We start from the raw sequence: 14,075 nt of genomic DNA, 5'->3' as shown, positions 1-14,075 counted from the left end.
CAGCAAAAAAAAAATATATATATATATAAACAAAATACAGATTAAGGAACAGTGAACACACACAAAAAATAGAGGTTTCAGTTTAGAAGGTTACCTTGAAAAATGTAAAGAAAGTATTATTTATTCTTTGTGCCTACTGTTCCTAATCTGTGTAAAAAAAAAAAAGAAGCTCACCCAGATCATCATGGGGCCATGATATTCACAGAAATGCTACAGAAGTATAATTCTACTACAGAAGTTCAATTTTCACTTAAACAAGCATAAAATCTATAACACATTTAAACTAAAATAATTAAAAAGGTAAAAAGGTAATCTGGAAAAAAAATGCTATATCATTTACTTTAATGTAAAGGATAATTAGGACCCAAATCTATAAAAAAAATATCCGTATTCTATAACTACACAAGGGAGATTAAATTTGATAATCTTCATTTGAAATGAAATAGTTCACATATTTATTGTAAGTGGTTATAATGCTTGGAGTGTTTTGTTAAAGATGGCTATCCCCACAGAACAAGGGTAAGTCAGCTTATGCACTAATAAAATGTATTCATTTCTAGGAATACAGTACAAAATAATGCATATAGCGGCAATAATATATGTAAACTTTGTCTTCCAATCTAATGAGTTTTCCTTTAAGTATAAATGTAACTTCCATGAACCCCTATAGCTGCTGCTGATCCAAACATATTTATGACTTCTATTATATTTCCTGCATTTATTATTTCACAGCAGTCTTTTTATCCCATGCCATAATAATGTCAATTATACTTTACAGAACCATTTTCTCTACTTCACTTTCTATAAACTGAAATGAAAAGATGCAAGTGCACTTTATTGATCTTCCCGGTAAGCCTTCATAACACATTTCATTGCTATGTGTGCTTAAGTGACTTGAATAGAGTGTTAAACCTTGATATAAAGATTAGATTGACTTGTAAGCAATACAGTTACATTTTCTAGGACTGCATGTTTCAGAATTGTACTCCTACTACCTACACTCTGAATGGCAAGGAAGTGGGCATTGGGAATCTGCAGCATTACATATTTTTATTCTGTGAATAGTCAAGAACGGTGATCTTCAACCAGCATGCCATGGCACTGTGCTTTGCATCAAGTCTTCTCATCTGGGCTGTAACAGGCAGAGTGCAGGCCTTAAAGGACCACTATAGTGCCAGGAAAACATACTCGTTTTCCTGACACTATAGTGCCCTGAGGATGCCTCCACCCTCAGGGACCCCCTCCCGCCGGGCTCTGGGATGAGGAAAGGGTTAAAACTTACCTTTATTCCAGCGCCGGGCGGGGAGCTCTCCTCCTCCTCTCCTCCTCCGACCCTCCCTTACGGCTGAATGCGCATGGGCGGCAAGAGCTTTTACAATGCTTTCCTATGGACGCTTGCGTGCTCTCACTGTGATTTTCACAGTGAGAATCACGCAAGCGCCTCTAGCGGCTGTCAGTGAGAAAGCCACTAGAGGATTTGGAGGCTGGATTAACCCTATTATAAACATAGCAGTTTCTCTGAAACTGCTATGTTTATAAAAAAAAAAAGGGTTAATCCTAGAGGGACCTGGCACCCAAACCACTTCATTAAGCTGAAGTGGTCTGGGTGCCTAGAGTGGTCCTTTAAATATCTATTTATAATAAATTACTGCATTAAAATCAGGATTTCCATATGGTTAACAATTAAATGGACACTCCACTGCCCAAATATAAAAATAAAAATGAAAATTAAAGTTTATTAGATATACCTCCAATGAAACCATACATACAGTTTGTTAAGACACCTTTTGTCTGAATAAGTAAATCGCCGCTTAGTCCACCTTCCCCTCTCACCGTATCAAGTCTTTGTTCGTATAATGTATAATCCACGAACCATAACCAGGGGAAGCGATAATCTCCCGAACGGGATCTGTGAATGTACTCAGGTTCCCGAACCGAACTCCACGAACTGCCGCTAACAACCGAATAACGATATCCACCAAGCGGCATAAGTTTCCCATAAATAGTCCTTAAGCGTGAATAAGAATCCCCCCAATAACGAGACTGAAGCTCCGTGTTGAGGGTCAAACAAGATCTGAGGACTGGAACACCCAGCCTGCTTTTTATTAGGAAAAGGCACACACAGGACACTCCCAGGGGGAGGATGAAAACAACCAATTATACACAGGGTAACACCCCAACGTCTCCTCCCCTCAGATAAACACATAACACAATTATAACGTACAATATTTTACCCCAGTTCTGGATGTACCCCAAAAACAGGGGGTACACCTTTAAGTCCAGCACCGCTGGAAAGGTCTTAGTTAGGGGAACACTCTGTCCAAATTTCAGCCCATTCGGTTGTGGGGTTCGGGAGTTATGGATGTTTGAAGTTTTGACCGACTGCACGGATTTTCTAGCCGAAAAGAGTTCCACAAGTTTTGGCCCTGCAGTCGGTCTCCGTTCGCCTGTTAAAACTATACGAAATTCTCATCATCCACAACTATCTCCGAGTTCGCTGGATTCCCCATCGCTGATTACGTGTAACTACCGAATGGCCCGTCGTTCGGTAGTTCCAGCACGAATTTCTGGGCGCATGGAGGTCTCAGCGGTGTTCGCCTGTTTGTGTATCCGTTTTTAGTTCCATGCGTTCACAGGCAAACACCGCTGTTCACACGCAAGATGGCCGCGAACACGTGCAAAAGTCCCGAAATGGCGGCCACCTATATGTTATACATGGAGTTCGTGCAAAATGATGCGAACGGCTGGAAACAGGCTGGAACGGTAAAACATGCTTCATAATATATCAAATCAGTCATTTAGATGGATGGCACAAAATAGCCGAATCCACCAAAGAAATAGACAGACGGATGGTTCTGTCACACAGTTTTTTATGCATATTATCATTGGGGGTATGCCAAAAAACTGTTTGCAAAAGCTGCAGTTCTCTAGTCTGCTGCCTTTGCAAACCCTCCCCTTCTAACCTAACCCAGACTTTCTGTGGCCGTCCAATCCCAGACTTCCCAATGCCTCTCGATGAGAAGTCTTTGTAAGGCAGGTGCTCTGGGCAATTGCTGCAATCGAGTTTAGTTACACTGGGCTAAGCAACCAGGAAGTAACAGGACTGGTTGTCTGACTGACAACCAGGGGGTTGTAACAAGCTTAATTTACGAAAGTGCCAATTTCTATTAAAATCTTAGCTTGTTGTGAAATAAAAAAAAGTGGAAACACTCTTCACACCAACATCTAGTGTGTCCCTTTAAAACGACCAAGTCAAGATAGATGTATGTACGCTTTTTAGATAAGGCTGCAAACAAAATGTGAAGTTTATAAACTGTTGATAAAGGTTAAAAATGAAAAGTAGGTTTTACTTCAAATAATTTTCTTCCATTGAAGTTTATTTTGGTCCAAAGAAGTTAAGAACAATTGCTATAGAACACAATCACAACAAAATTGCCAAATTTACCATTTTGGCCCACGCCAAGTGCAAAGTTTATTGGGGAAGCATCCAGCTCTTGCTGCCTAACATTGACAGCTAAGATCGAGTGACTTTGTATGGATAAAGTGAAAGTGTCACTTATCTGATTATGTCAAACCACAACAAGGGAGCATCACCTAAAGAATCCTTGCATCCTAACCACAACTGTAAGTGGTTATAGTGCTTAGAGTTCCCCTTTAAGACTAAAACAACCTCAAACTATCCCTTAATCCAGCATTAGCTACTGAGCACTGGCTATACTGAGCACTGGCTATAAAAGCAAATTGTTATCAAATTAAAATCTTAGCGGTTTCTAAATGCTGCCTATTATTATCGCCATTTATATAGCGCCAACAGATTCTGTAGCGCTTTACAATATTATGAGAGAGGGGATTTAACTATAAATAGGACAATTACAAGAAAACTTACAGGAACAACAGGTTGAAGAGGACCCTGCTCAATCGAGCTTACAGTCTATAGGAGGTGGGGTATAAAACACATTAGGACAGGAGATAACAATCGAATAAGGTGGGAGTGAAGCAGAGCTGGAGGAGAGAGTAGAGTGCTGTCCTTTAGGAGAGAGCAAGAGACGGGTATGTAAGGTAGAGGTTACTCTGGGAGGCCATAAGCGTCCCTAAAGATATGGGTTTTAACATACTTCTTAAAGGATTGAAGACTAGGGGAGAGTCTGATGGTGGTATGCAGGCTATTCCATATGAAGGGAGCCGCCAGTGAGAAGTAGTGCAAGCGTGAATTGGCCGTACGGGTGCGAGCAGCAGACAGGAGAAGGTCAAGGGCAGAGCGGAGAGACCGAGAAGGGGCATACCTATGGATATGTGAAGAGCTATAAGAGGGGCTAGAATTGTTCAGTGCTTTATAGGTATGGGTTAGCACTTTGAATTGACTCCTAAAGGATTCAGGAAGCCAATGTAAGGACTGACAGAGGAGCGAAAGGACCGACTAGAGAGGAAAATCAGTCTGGCGACAGCATTCATTACAGACTGTAGCGGGGCAATACAGCTTTTGAGAAGACCGAATAGGAGAGGGTTACGGGAAATACGGGAAATTACTAGAGCATGGACAAGCTCCTTGCGTAAGAAAGGGGTGGATGCAGTCTATGTTTTTAAGATGGAATCTACAGGATTTGGCAATATACTGGATGTGAGGCTCAAAGGTGAGGCCAGAATCAAGTATGACGCCAAGACAGCGTGCTTGCAAGGATGGACTTATGTGGATACCACTAACTTGAAGGGAGAGAGAAAGAGGGGGATCAGTATTAGGAGGTGGAAAGACAAGGAGCTCAGTTTTAGAGAGATTGAGTTTCAGAAAGCAGGAGGACATCCAATCAAAAATATAAGAAAGGCAAGCAGTGACACGTAGCAGGACGGCAGGGGAGAGGTCCAGGGAGGAGAGATATATCTGGGTGTCATCAGCGGACAGGTGGTAGTGAAATCCAAAAGAGGTAATACGTTTGCCAAGTGAGGCAATATAAAGAGAAAATAGAAGGGGACCAAGTACAGAGCCTTGGGGGACTACAACTGAGACAGGATGAGGGGAGGAGGTATCATTAGAAAAGGAGACACTGAATGAGCGTTGGGAGAGATAAGAGGAAAACCACAAGAGGACAGAGTCACAGAGACCGAGTGATTGAAGAATTTGAAGAAGGAGAGCATGATCAGTGGTTTCAAAGGCAGCAGAGAGGTCAAGAATAATTAGTATGGAGTAGTGGCCTTTGGATTTAGCTGCGATTAGGTCGTTAGTTACTTTGATAAGAGCAGTCTCAGTAGGGTATAGAGGGCGGAAGCCAGATTGAAGAGGGTCAAGGAGAGTGTTGGAATTGAGGAAATGAGACATACGAGTAAAGACAAGTCTTTTCAGAAGCATTGAGGAAAAAGTGATCAGGGATTATGGATATAGGACGATAGTTAGAGGGGGAGGACGGGTCAAGAGATTTTTTTTCAGGATAGGTACTTTGGTGGCATGTTTAAGGTCAGCCAGGACAATGCCAGAAGAGAACGAGCAGTTGCAGATGTGTGTTAAGGAAGGCACAAGACAAGGGGAGAGATATTTGATAAGGTGGGATGGGACAGGATCAAGTGGGCATGTGGTGGGGTGAGAGGAAAGGAGAAGCGCAGCCACCTCTTGTTTAGTAGCTGGGGAGAAAGTCTGAAGGGTAGGAAAGGCATGATCTACATGTGGTTGCGAAGAGAACTGCAAGGTGGGGAAAATTCTTTCTAAGTATGTATATTTCTTAATTCTGGCAGTAATGTAATTTAGTTATTTAAAGGTTCTATATCCATTTGAATATAGGAACGAGATCCTGTATGCCGCAGTTACTTAAAACCAAAATGCACTTTTAAAAGCTAATTTTGTCATTACACACATCTATCTATACAAAACGCATTAAACAGAAATTGTTCAAGACTATGGACTGGAGTAAATTAGGGGTCTCTGTAACCATGTACATCAGCTTGAAAGACACATAGACAGCCGCTTCCGCACTATGCTATAGCTAAACCTTCATTGCACTGCTACAAAACTAGGCTGATTCTGCAAAAACTGTTCAATTTAGCCTGTCACAGACAATTAGGGGACTTGCTTGTAGTTGCACAGGAACATATAATTACATTTTTCTTTACTTTCTACATGCAGGCATTTTCTGTACATCTTTCTTCTAGTATTCTGCCCTTGCAGAACAGTCAAATTGCAGTTCACTCATTTTTTATATGTATATATATATATTTATTTTTTTTTAGCTTTTAATTTGCGAGACCATTTCACAATTGACTCTTGTATTTATAAAATAGATCAGCAGGCTTATCATGAATGCAACTGCAGGTAAATATTTGGCATCATACGTATTTCGGCATCCAAATGTCTCTAAGAAGGTATCTAGCCAAGATTGTGACTTCTAAACTAGACACAAAATTGTCAGCAAAACTTCTGTTCTGTTTTAGGCACAATTTTCAGCGACCCTCAATCACAGCCTGCACTCCCGGCACGTTGCTGCCGGACTCAGCCATTCACCACGCATTTCAGTTGTTGATCGTTCATCTGGCTTGTGTTCACCTTTTGAGTTGCTCATTTCAGTATCAATTATTTCACAATATATGCCTCCCCAGGGCACGTGTGATTTCCTGCTCGTACTTTGAAAAGTTTAGTTGCTTTCTGGAGTGGGTAGTAGTTCATGTATCTGGTCTTCAATCTTTGCCACATTATCTGAACAATTTTTTGTTTGTAGTTTCTGCAGTTTGCCAGGATTGTGTAACGTTGCTGCATATTTTTCATAAGGTTTTATCTGAGTTTGTTGTTCCCATGATGGAGCAAGCACGGAGGGCCTGTCAACATGTGTTTCTTTTCTTGTTATCGAAATTGATACTGTCGCTTGTCTTCCGACAAGTTGGGAGCACTGCACAGCTGGTGTCATTAAAGAACCACTCAATACATCTTAATGAAGTGGTCTGAGTGCATTTGCCAGTTCTGTAGTTTTGACACTGCAATGGAAAACATTGCAGTTTAGTGGAAACTAGCCAGTAATAAACAAACCTCTAGTGGCCATGTTACAGCCAGGAGATTTGCTTCCTCTACCACGACCAAGTGAAACTAGGTCATGTGACCAAATACAGCACATAAGGCGCTTGAGAAAAGGTAAGTAAAACTTTATTTTTTTTTACTTTTATTTTAATTGTATTCGGGGGGGCTTTAATGTAACTATGTACTAGCGCACTATAGGTTTCGGAATACAGGTTTGTATTGGGAAAGCTACAATGTTCCTTTAAGTCGTACAAGAATTCTTGGTATTTCTGATATCATGATATCCTGGCGATGTTTTTACAAAAAAACAAGTCTTGCACTCAAACTCCCATTACTCCTGGGCGGCAGCAACGACCATAGTACATATCAGCCCAAATACATACAGTAAAAACCAGAGAAAAAAAGTTATCTGCGCTCTCTCCTTAATCCCTATGTATATTTAAAGAAATTGAGGTTTTTAGTTACCCCCAATGGCCATGAGAGGGTATGCCCACCTGCCACGTCAAGGCAGACCTCTTAGATGGGTCCTAACTCTAACCATTCACCTTGCTTCCTTGAGCTTCTGGCAAAGATATCTCTAATGAGACAGAAAGGGATATTTTTTATATACATCCCTACATGCTTATTAACCCTTTAATAGGGAACACATGGTATGGGCAGCAGCATTGTTTTTTTGTATTTGTATTCACTTTTGTATCGCACAGCTAGGTTGCAATGCTGCTGCCCATTTCATGTGTTCCCTATTAAGGGTTAATAAGCATGTATGCAAGTAATGCAAGTAAGTCAAAGGTTCGGATAATAAAAATATACAATATCAAAGAACTAGTTGTGGTCAGGGTTCCAGAACTACACAAAAAAAAAAGGTTCTGGCCAAGTGAGGATAATGAGGAACAGTGTAAATGTGATGTTTCTATGTTTCTACATTAGATCACATAATGTATATGATAATATATGGAAGACCCTTCCAGGTTTTAATGTCACTGCTTATTTTCATATATTTGCAGAAAAAAATATATTTGTTATCCCCCCAAAAAGCAAGAGAGAGTCAACTTGTATAGTTAAGACAACAGTAATGGGTGTGAAGAAACTTATTTAATAAAGGGATTTGTTAGGAAACTTTAAAACTGAAAATGTAAGATTTATTGGGTCATTTTTCATGTCTCTAACATGCTGAGATAGCTGAGTATGGTAATCCTTGTTTATTTATTTTTTAAATCAGTGATGGCTCTTGTCAAATAGTAATTAAAATGGTTGAAATGCAAAGATTAAAATGTCAAATACTTCATCTTGGCATGAAGCGGACATGATGGATGAATTAAAAATTGGAATGCAGAACTTCCAATAATTATAACCACAGCTTCTTGCAGTAGGCACGGGGTCTACGAATAAAATCCTTCCAAAATTTGTCGTCATTTTCAAACAGTTTGGAAAACAAACAGTACTCAAAGCTCCCTCTTCTGCTAAAGACAGCACAATTGCCACTGCAGTATAGGAGGAGTCTGCCATGAGAAACACTGTCTGTAAACCTTTATCGATGGGACAGATAGTTTCCAGTTATTTGCTTTGTACGTCTGTAGCAATTTTGTTGGAGAAATTATTGTGTGTGTGGAAATTTCTACTCTGTCATGGCACAAGTAGGCAAGAAGCAAAAGAGCCGCAGGTGGTATGTTTGTTGCATTGTTGTACTGTTTGTTATAGCTCATGCGGTTAGGGTAGCTGAGTATTTTATACTATTTGTACAAAAAAAAACATTTTTTGCTAGCTATGACACTCCTGAAGTGTATGGAGTGTGTCCTCTTTTCAGTTTAGGTTTCAATAGAAATTGGCACGTTTATAAACTAGAGATGTAAAGAAACAATGTTCCCACCACCAACAAAAATACAAAATTATACTTAATTGGTGTGGGACCCAAAGACAGCTTTCCCAAGGGACCTTTCCAGTAGGTACCTCAAGATAAAACAATCTGTTTAACAAATACATAGGGATGTAGCAGATACCTAAAATACAAAAAGGTATAACATAGTGCACTCACAGAGGAAGTGTAGATAACAGTATTTACTTATAGAGGGTGCTTTCCCCGATGTAGAGGGTGGCCAATCCACGCTACCATTTAAAAAAAAAAAAATCCTTTTGTACTGTATTGTTTTTAAAAATTTTAGGGAAGAAACGTGTTGGACTTTTATTATTTATTTTAATAATAATATACACAAACAAATGTACTGGGAAAATACACTAACAAAATAAGTGATATAAAGAAACATTGTTCCCAAGATGAACAAAAATACAAAATACTTAGCTAGTGTGGGACCCAAAGACCGCTCCCCCAAGGGACCTTCCCAGTAGGTACCCCAAGATAAAACAATCTGTATAACAAATATACAGGCAGTGCAGAATTATTAGGCAAATGAGTATTTTGACCACATCATCCTCTTTATGCATGTTGTCTTACTCCAAACTGTATAGGCTCGAAAGCCTACTACCAATTAAGCATATTAGGTGATGTGCATCTCTGTAATGAGAAGGGGTGTGGTCTAATGACATCAACACCCTATATCAGGTGTGCATAATTATTAGGCAACTTCCTTTCCTTTGGCAAAATGGGTCAAACGAAGGACTTGACAGGCTCAGAAAAGTCAAAAATAGTGAGATATCTTGCAGAGGGATGCAGCACTCTTAAAATTGCAAAGCTTCTGAAGCGTGATCATCGAACAATCAAGCGATTCATTCAAAATAGTCAACAGGGTCGCAAGAAGCGTGTGGAAAAACCAAGGCGCAAAATAACTGCCCATGAACTGAGAAAAGTCAAGCGTGCAGCTGCCAAGATGCCAATTGCCACCAGTTTGGCCATATTTCAGAGCTGCAACATCACTGGAGTGCCCAAAAGCACAAGGTGTGCAATACTCAGAGACATGGCCAAGGTAAGAAAGGCTGAAAGACGACCACCACTGAACAAGACACACAAACTGAAACGTCAAGACTGGGCCAAGAAATATCTCAAGACTGATTTTTCTAAGGTTTTATGGACTGATGAAATGAGAGTGAGTCTTGATGGGCCAGATGGATGGATTGGTAAAGGGCAGAGAGCTCCAGTCCGACTCAGACGCCAGCAAGGTGGAGGTGGAGTACTGGTTTGGGCTGGTATCATCAAAGATGAGCTTGTGGGGCCTTTTTGGGTTGAGGATGGAGTCAAGCTCAACTCCCAGTTTCTGGAAGACACCTTCTTCAAGCAGTGGTACAGGAAGAAGTCTGCATCCTTCAAGAAAAACATGATTTTCATGCAGGACAATGCTCCATCACACGCGTCCAAGTACTCCACAGCATGGCTGGCAAGAAAGGGTATAAAAGAAGAAAATCTAATGACATGGCCTCCTTGTTCACCTGATCTGAACCCCCTTGAGAACCTGTGGTCCATCATCAAATGTGAGATTTACAAGGAGGGAAAACAGTACACCTCTCTGAACAGTGTCTGGGAGGCTGTGGTTGCTGCTGCACGCAATGTTGATGGTGAACAGATCAAAACACTGACAGAATCCATGGATGGCAGGCTTTTGAGTGTCCTTGCAAAGAAAGGTGGCTATATTGGTCACTGATTTGTTTTTGTTTTGTTTTTGAATGTCAGAAATGTATATTTGTGAATGTTGAGATGTTATATTGGTTTCACTGGTAAAAATAAATAATTGAAATGGGTATATATTTGTTTTTTGTTAAGTTGCCTAATAATTATGCACAGTAATAGTCACCTGCACACACAGATATCCCCCTAAAATAGCTAAAACTAAAAACAAACTAAAAACTACTTCCAAAAATATTCAGCTTTGATATTAATTAGTTTTTTGGGTTCATTGAGAACATGGTTGTTGTTCAATAATAAAATTAATCCTCAAAAATACAACTTGCCTAATAATTCTGCACTCCCTGTATAGGGATAAACTGATACCTAAAACAAAAAAGGTATAACATAGTGTAAAATAGTTAAAAACACACTCCCACTCTATGTAGAGTTGCACTCACAGAGGATGTGTCGATAACAGCATAAAGGGTGCCTTCCCCAATGTAATGGGGGACCAATCCACACTACAAGTTATAAAAAACACTTTTGTACTGTATTATCTTATTTATTTATATATAAGTTCATAATTTATAAATATTTTAGGGAAGAAACGTGTTGGACTTTTTTTATTTATTAAGATTTTTTTAATAGTGCCTTCTTTATGCACATCCTTCCTGGAGTTCTTCCAAGATGGAGTGAAGGAGTAGGAGGTGGAACTTCTGCGTTGCACATATTAATCATTGAGCTGCACTGTGAAGTCTGTGATTGGACAGACACAAAGTCTGGACTAGGAAAAAAGGGGAGGGATCGTAAAAGCTGCAGACAAGAGATCTTCAGTTTTTGCAACCTCTCCCATTAAAAAATTGCTTAACTAAATTATTGGACGTATATCTACTAAATAGTGCTTTATTTTTGTTTTGTATTTGGGCTGTGGAATGTCCCTCTAAAAATTGTCTGGAGAGCTTAGACCAAGCATGTCAAACTCGCGGCCCACTGGCAGCATGCTGCCCACAATAAATACCTTTGCGGCCCGGCGAGCCTCAAGTTTGCCATGCTTACTAAGGCAGAGAAGGCACGTGCTCTGCTAAAATTTACCCGGCCGGGGAGGAGAGGTCGCTGGCGCCCTCTGTAGTTATGCCGGGTGCCGGAATAATACATAATATCGGCCCGGTATCACTAAACTGCGAGCGTGAGGGAGCAGTTAGGAGCAGGAAGACTGAGCTCCCGATAGAAGATCCCCACTGGACCCCAGGGAGAAGCCCTTACACCAGCTCCCAAAGGTAGGGAGCAATAAAGAAAATGTGAGTGTGTGCAAGAATGTGGAAGTGTGTGTGTGTCTGTGCCTGTCAGTGAGTGTGTGTCTGTCTGTCTTTCTGCGTGTCTGTCAGTGTGTTTATGTCAGTGTGTGTTGAGAAACCAGGGGGCTGGCTGCACTCATTTGAACATACATAAATATGGTGCTGCTGGGAGCCAAATTATACAATGAAAAAGGAAATCCAGCATACTCACTTATCCACTAAACAGCAACTTCGGTGCTGACAGATTTTGCCCTGCCAAAGATGGGGTACATTGACATTGTGGCAGGCTTATGTAATGTATGATCATATAATGTAACTAAACCCCCATTATTTTTTTGCCTAGATTAGGTGTTTTTAAAAGTTGCTGTTTAGTGGATAAGGGAGTGCGCTGGATTTTCTTTTTTCTTGTCAGTGTGTGTTGGTCAGTGTTGCGAAGGCAATGTGGCAATGTGAGTGAAGTCTACTTGTTGGCTAATATTGTGTTTTTTTTGTGTGTTTTTTTTAAACAAGGGCTGGGGTTTAGTAGAGGGGGGTGCTGGGATTCAGTAGAGGGGGGGGGACTGGGATTTAGTAGAGATGGGGTGAATGGGGTTTAGTAGAGGTGGGGTTGGGGTTTAGTAGAGGGGGATGCTGGTGTGTGTTTTATACTGTACTTTTCAAAACAAACCTAAGTTTCTATGAAAATTTAAGTTCTTGTTTTTTTTTGCGGCCCACATCAGCTTAAATCTTGTTTATTTGGCCCATGCTAGCCTTTGAGTTTGACATGCCTGGTTTAGACCAGGGCCCCCCAGATGTTGCTGAACTACAACTACCATGATTCTTTGAATTACATAGATAGACAGAGAATCATCGGAGTTGTAGTTCAGCAACATCTGGGGGGCTGGAGTTTGAGGACCCCTGGTTTAGACTATCTACCCAGGAAATCAAGCGCTTGATTCAAATTGGCTTCCCTAGGAATAGTAAATAGGCAATACATTTGATCAGCATTTTTTCCTTACTAGCACCCTGTAGTGATGCTGCCTTGTTATGGAAAGTATTATAAATGTTCTATAATATAATTTGTAGATCTTTCTTCACCAAGATAAGGCAGAAAAACACAATGTCCATATTTCAGCTACTTTCTGTTTTTGCAATGAATGAATGTGGAAACATTGATACATTCAAAATGATGGTTTAGACCAGGGGTGCCCAAAAGGTAGATCCCCAGATATTGTAGAGCTACAACTCCCATGATGCCTTGCATGCTTTTAGAATGTTTTTAAAATGACAAAGCATCATGGAAGTTGTAGTTTTAAAACATCTGGAATTTACTTATTGGAAACCCCTGGTCTACAGGGTGTGCATTTTATATTCACGCCAAATTAAAATAATGCACTATGGACATTCTATAGGTAATCTCAAATTAATTGTTTTAGCTTTATCAGGGGGAGATGATTGTTTGTTCTTCATGATGGCTGTTGCAGTGTTGACGCTGGACACATTTTGAATTTATGTTACACTATTAATCCTTTGAATGTCAGGATTCGGCAATAAATTGCTTGCAATGCCTTGCTCACCCCATTGTTCCTCTAAAGGTTAAAACCTGTATGATTTTAAATACTTTTTGCCACACGTCATTCAGGTCTTACTGCTGGGGAATGCATAAATCTGAGTACAGGTGATAAGACTTCTTATGCTATTTGCTCTGTCATCCAAATTGAAAAATATAAATTAATAATTAAAAAGTATGTCTATACCAAAAAATACTGGCACTATTGCAATATCTATGTGAAATTATGGTGTGTTTAGTGTACGTGACAGGAGGGTTAAATAGAAAATTTTACATTTTCCCCACCATTAAATAACAAACAAAAATTGCATTTTGCAATGTTGAAGACATAACCACCATTTGTTAACTACATAGCAAAAGTATATGGTTTTAGTCTCAGTCCAATGCTGCCACCTGGTGTTCATGTTAGAGTACACCTCATAATATCTTTAGATTTTCAACTTAATAGTGTACATGTAGATACATTGTTGAGTTATAACTAAATACTTCAATATTTTACCAGCTTATAAATACTGTACTTTTGGCAATGCAGAAGTGAACTTCTATAAAAGATCGTCCAATTTTAGGCTTCAGGCAAGGAACAGGGTTGTAAGTAACAGGAAACCTATCATTCTTAAACAACTCAGAAATTGTTTTACATGAACTGCCCATAAAGTCTTTGCAGTATAAGGACTACAATTATTATTA

Source organism: Pelobates fuscus, chromosome 9, assembly GCF_036172605.1.
Source record: "Pelobates fuscus isolate aPelFus1 chromosome 9, aPelFus1.pri, whole genome shotgun sequence".
Classification (NCBI taxonomy): Eukaryota; Metazoa; Chordata; class Amphibia; order Anura; family Pelobatidae; genus Pelobates; species Pelobates fuscus.
Note: the sequence above shows the minus strand (reverse complement) of the source record.